Below are 6000 nucleotides of genomic sequence, written 5' to 3'. Positions count from 1 at the left end.
GGTTAGCCATGATGGTGGAATGTGATGGACATCACTATCCAAAGTACATGTATAAAGACATGAATTGGTGCGAACATACTTTATATACAAACAAAGATGTGAAAAAAAGTGCTCTATATGTGTAATAAGAATTGTAATGCATTCCTCTGTCATGTACTTAAAAATAAAATCAGTTTTAAAAAATACAAATATGGGGCTGGGGTTGTGGCTCAGTGGTAGAGCGTTCATCTAGCACATTTGAGGCCCTGGCTTTGATCCTCAGCACCACATAGAAATAAATAAATAAAGGTATTGCATCCAACTACAACTAACAAATAAATATTTTTTAAAAATACAAATATGGCTGTGTCGCTCCTTGGTATTAAACATTTCACTGGCCACCTATTGCTGGTAGGTGAAGTTCATAGCTTTTATTGTGGTTAGGAGGCTTTGCATGGTGTGGCTACTGCTTACTGTTTTATTGCGCTCCTCCCTCCTTCTCTGTCTATAGTCTCCCTTTCCTGAAATGACATCAAGCTCTTTCACATTCAGGCCTTCAAACACTTTGTTCCATCCAGTTGGATTATCCTAGCCTCCACAGTTAGCCTGACTGATTTCAACTGGCCTTTAAGAATCAGTTTAAACGTTGTTTTACCAGAGAGTCCTTACTAGTGTTTTTCTGTTCCTTTTCTGTGCCCTCCAGCATAGATAAGGTCTTCCTGTTATAACCCCAAGGTATTCTCTACTTTTCTTTTATGACAGTTATTACAATGACAAATATGTTTTATTACATGTTTATTTGCTTAGTTGTCTCTCTCATTATATTATCTTGCTTATCTTTGCATTCCCAGAACCTGGCATAGTATCTGGCACTAAAAGTCACTTAATATTGATATCTTCCCTTCATAAGAGTAAATGTACCCTGCTTTAACCTGTTAAGCCCAGTGAGTTAACAGAGAATAGAAAGAAGGAATATCTAGAGGTAGATCTTCAGTGGTAAGAGTTTGTGGATTTTATTTCTAGGATACTACCAAGAATCAGGTTGCTGATGAGTTTAATCAGGTTGCTTTTCTGGATTAATCAGCTATAAGGGCAGAGAAGCTGAGATAGGGAGTAGATCCAGTGGTAAAACACACTTATGCTTGTATTGGGGCTCCTCCCAAAGAAGATTATTTGGCAAGACAGGGAGCTATGTCATCATTCTAGACCAGCAAGAGAGCTACATTTCAAGAATTATAGGCATTTCATCATATCAGAATAATCAGAATAGAAATTGGCAGATATATTTGAGGAAATTTTTCATACAGTAGAAGAAAACTTGAATTTTCCAATTGAAACAGCTCTCTTTTTAGGCAAAATCAGGGAGTGAGAGATCAAAGCCTAGACACAGCCTCAGGAGAAAATAATGAATCCTAAAAATAAAGAAAATTATACTAAATTGTGCCAGCACATTATTTTAAGTTCACAACAAATAAAGTGATGTCATCTATGTCTACACTAATCATATCTGCCCTAATTAGTTGGCTTTGAATCATGAGGTTTATACCAGTCTTTTTTAATGAATAGTACATATCAATGAGACTATATAGGCTTAACTATCTCTAAAAAGTACCCATGTGTTGATTTCCTAGTGCTGTTGTAGCAAAGTCCCACAGACTGGATAGCTCAAGCAAAAGAAAAATTTTAACTCACACTTCTGGAGGCTGGAAGTTCAAAAATCAAAGTATGGGCAGGGTTGGTTCCTTTTGAGAACTATTGAAGAATCCATTCAAGACCTCCTTCTTGGCTTGTTAATGGACAGCTTCTCCTTAGTCTGTCCATGTCATCTTCCCTCTATGAATGTCTCTGTGTCCAAATTTCCCCTTTTTATAAGGACACCAGTATATTGGATGAGGGCCCACCCTAATGATCTTAAGTGGATTGCCTCTGTAAAAAATCTTATCTCCAAATAAGGTCACATTATAAAGTACTGGGGATTAGGACTCAACCCAGGAATTTGAGGAAGACAATTCAACTCATAACGATCCCATTTAATAGTAATTTGTAGAAGTACACAAGATGTTGATGTACTTCAGACTCTGCCAAGAAATTAAACAGCCCTGGGGACGCGGGCGCCCGGGGCCAGGAGGGCGGCGGCGGCGGCGGGGAGCGCGCGGCCGCCCCGTCCTGGAGCGAGCGTCCAGGGCGCCCGGCTTTCTCCCCGCCCGCAGGTCCAGCATGTCCCCCTGGGCCTCTGCAGCTGACGGAGACGGCGCCCCCGCCCAGCCCGAGTCCGAGAAGGAGCCCGACCTGCCCGACCCCAGAGCGGAGAGCGAGGAGGAGGAGGAGGACGACGAGGACGACGAGGACCAGGAGGAGAAAGAAAAAAGTCTCATTGTGGAAGGCAAGAGGGAAAAGAAAAAAGTAGAGAGGCTGACAATGCAAGTGTCTTCCTTACAAAGAGAACCATTTACAATTGCACAAGGAAAGGGGCAGAAACTTTGCGAAATTGAAAGGATACATTTCTTTCTGAGCAAGAAAAAAAACGGACGAACTTAGAAATCTGCACAAACTGCTTTACAACAGACCAGGCACTGTGTCCTCATTAAAGAAGAATGTGGGGCAGTTCAGTGGATTTCCATTTGAAAAAGGGAGTATCCAATACAAAAAGAAAGAAGAAATGTTGAAAAAATTTAGAAATGCCATGTTAAAGAGCATCTGTGAAGTTCTTGATTTGGAGAGATCTGGTGTAAATAGTGAACTAGTGAAGAGGATCTTGAATTTCCTAATGCATCCAAAGCCTTCTGGCAAACCATTGCCAAAATCTAAAAGAACTTCTAGCAAAGGCAGTAAAAAAGAACGGAATAGTTCTGGAATGGCAAGGAAGGCAAAGCGAACCAAATGTCCTGAAATTCTGTCAGATGAATCTAGTAGTGATGAAGATGAAAAGAAAAACAAGGAAGAGTCTTCTGATGAAGAAGATAAAGAAAGTGAAGAGGAGCCACCAAAAATGACCTCTAAAAAAGAAAAAGCGAAACAGAAAGGTACTCCTAAAAATAAAAAGTCTGCAAAGAGTGCAAATGTTAAGAAGGCAGATAGTAGTACCACCAAGAAGAATCAAAACAGTTCTAAAAAAGAAAGTGAATCTGAGGATAGTTCAGATGATGAACCTTTAATTAAAAAGTTGAAGAAACCACCTACAGATGAAGAGATAAAAGAAACAGTGAAGAAATTATTGGCCAATGCCAACTTGGAGGAAGTCACAATGAAGCAGATTTGCAAAGAGGTATATGAAAATTATCCAGCTTATGATTTAACTGAGAGAAAAGACTTCATAAAAACAACTGTAAAAGAGCTAATTTCTTGAGATACAGGACAGAGACAGATGACTTGTTCCCATAGATTTGAAGATCTGATTTATACCATTATACCAGCAAAGAGAATGTATTTCCTTTTCTAAATTCTCATTAAGGATTGTGTTGGTAGGACTTAGTGCTGACCTTTTTTTATCTTGAGTGTTACATAAATCAGTTTGCCGCTTTAAATTGCATTTCTATGCAGTTTTTAGTTTAAAATCTTGCATGGCAGTAATTGTTCCTTACTTTTATAGTTGTACTTTGTACATTTTGGATTTCTTTATATAAGGTCATAGATTCCTGAACTGTTGTGGGTTTTAGTGCACTTATCATTAGACTGCTTAAGACATATTTTAATCAAGTAGAACAAAACTATTATAGCCAGCATTTATACATGCAGAGACTGGCAGTATTTACTATATATTTTGAATACACATTTTCTTCTGTCAGTGTGAAAACTCAATGGCGGTGTGCTCACCTTTAACAAGCTACAGCTAGCCAAGTGACTAAATTGGAACTTTCTTCTGCATGTGTATATATGTCAAATTGTCAGCATGCCAGAAATGACAGATGTTATTTTTGTATTTTTAAAAAACCAATTTGTTGTATATAAAGTTTTTTTTTATTTCTTTTGTGCAGATCAGTTTTTAAATTCAACATAGGTAGGGACCTTTATTTACACTTGTAAACTATGAAATGTCAGTGTTTGGCGAGATGGGGTGACAGACCAGGGGAAGTCAGAATTCAGTGATGGGAACGCTAAAGGAACTGTCTAATTCTGCTGTGCCTCCAAAGTGTCATCCATCTATAGTTTGTGTTAACTCTGCAAAAGTGTCTGTGGACGCATTTTATATTAAGGACAGACCAAAATCAACACATCAAAACTTCAAAAACTTTGGGTAAGGGTGGGTTTGAGTACAAGGACATTTGGCTTATAGTAAATGAACTGATTTTATTAACTGATTTTGACCATATAAAATGCTGATATTTACAGGAAACCTGGCCACCTCCATAATTATGATAAAAGTACAAGGTGTAATGCCAGAAGATAATGTGTAGGTAATAGCAATTTCTCAAAAGTAATATTTTTAACGTTAAAGAAATTTAATGTGGAATCAGGGCTCTTGGGTTTTAAATTTTGGCCAATCAAGATTCAAAGTGATCAACATGTGGACCACTCCTGGTCATATCCATGTCTCCCCCGCCCCCCCAACCACCCTGTACTGGGGATGGAACCCGGGGGTGCTCCAACACAGTTATATCCTCAGCCCTTTTTGAGACAGGATGTTACCAAGTTGCCTAGACTGGTCTCAAACTTGTGATCCTCCTGCCTCAGCCTCCTAGTAGCTGGGATTATAGGTTTTCATCACTGTACCCAGCCCACTCCTGAATTATAAGACTAAATTTTGTCTTTTAAATTAATGGTCTTAATCAGTTTAAACATGCTGCCTATGACAGATATTTGATGTACCAATTGAAGTGTTTAAAAATCTTTGCATCATAGAAATGTATATATAAGTGATTTAACAGGTATTTTCACAGGTTAGTTTCTTGATAAAGTTAGGACATTAGGGGAAAGCATACTTAATACGAGTGAATGGAATAAGCAACAAAGACCTAAAAATTGACCGTTGATTTTAAATATCTGTTCTTACAAACCTTGTCAATAAAAATAGTGATGTTTTAAGTCAAAAAAAAAAGGAAATTAAACAGCCCTAATTAATGACATGGAATTAAGAAACAGTAATCTTGCTGTTCCCTCAGGGTTGGGTGCCTCAGGACTGCCTCTGGCACTGTAACTCATTTGAGACTTGGAGGAACTGGGCTTTTGCCATCTCTGGTATCTCATAGCTTCACTGCTGCAGGGTTAATTGGACATATAATGCAACCTATCCCAAGAATTCCATTGGGTCCTCTTAGGAGTTTCCATTTATTTTCTCTGAACATTTGCCAGAATATCATTCATTGACTGTGGCCACAGGCATAGAGCATTTCTCTGAAATTCTCATTTGCATATGGGATCCTTCTGAAGACCTGAGGAGATGAGCCTTATAGAACCTGCTGTCTTTTGTTGGCTATGATCTTCCAAATGGCATCTTGGGGTAGTTGTTTAGCCTTCGGCTACTTTATGAATCAGTTCCAGATTATCTCAACATCTGATATACTGGAAAAAAAAATATTCCTCTTTAGGTAACTAAGGAAAAAGTGTGGCAATCTTTATAAGTCAGTGCTGGGATTTCCCCAGCAGAGACCTTGAAAATTAATGAACTTGACACAGCCCCAAACTGAATACCAAGTAAAGTAACAGCTTTGTCTTGGCAGGCTTCTAAGATACATGGCAGAATCAGAGAAAATTGGGGCTGCCACAACAAAGACAGAAAAAAAATTAGCATATCACGATGCCTCCTTGGCATCTTCAGAGTAAGTATGCCTCTTATCCCTTCTGGTCATCTCAGTCATAAGCATCTCCAAGATCCCATGTAAACATGCAAGGGCAAGGGCAGGCCTGTGACATTTTATCAAGGAACATATTGAGGGGCTTTAAAGAAATTTGAAAATTTCCTTGCATGAAGAAGCTGGATGCAGCATTTGACCCAGGTTTCACAAGTCTGTATTAATGTGCTAGGATTTCTATAGCAAAATACCACAGACTGGGTGACTTAAACAACAGAAATATTTCTCACAG

At 38.6% G+C, this 6000-nt stretch overlaps 1 pseudogene; it reads left to right on the top strand.

Annotated features, from left to right (window-relative positions):
* The first annotated feature begins 2196 nt into the window (after positions 1 to 2196).
* On the top strand, positions 2197 to 3440 carry LOC144254479 (protein DEK pseudogene; annotated as a pseudogene).
* The last annotated feature ends 2560 nt before the right edge of the window (positions 3441 to 6000 follow it).

This window comes from Urocitellus parryii, chromosome 4, assembly GCF_045843805.1.
Source record: "Urocitellus parryii isolate mUroPar1 chromosome 4, mUroPar1.hap1, whole genome shotgun sequence".
Lineage (NCBI taxonomy): Eukaryota > Metazoa > Chordata > Mammalia > Rodentia > Sciuridae > Urocitellus > Urocitellus parryii.
The sequence above is the reverse complement of the archived record's forward strand: the minus strand, read 5'-3'. Positions and strand labels throughout refer to the sequence as shown.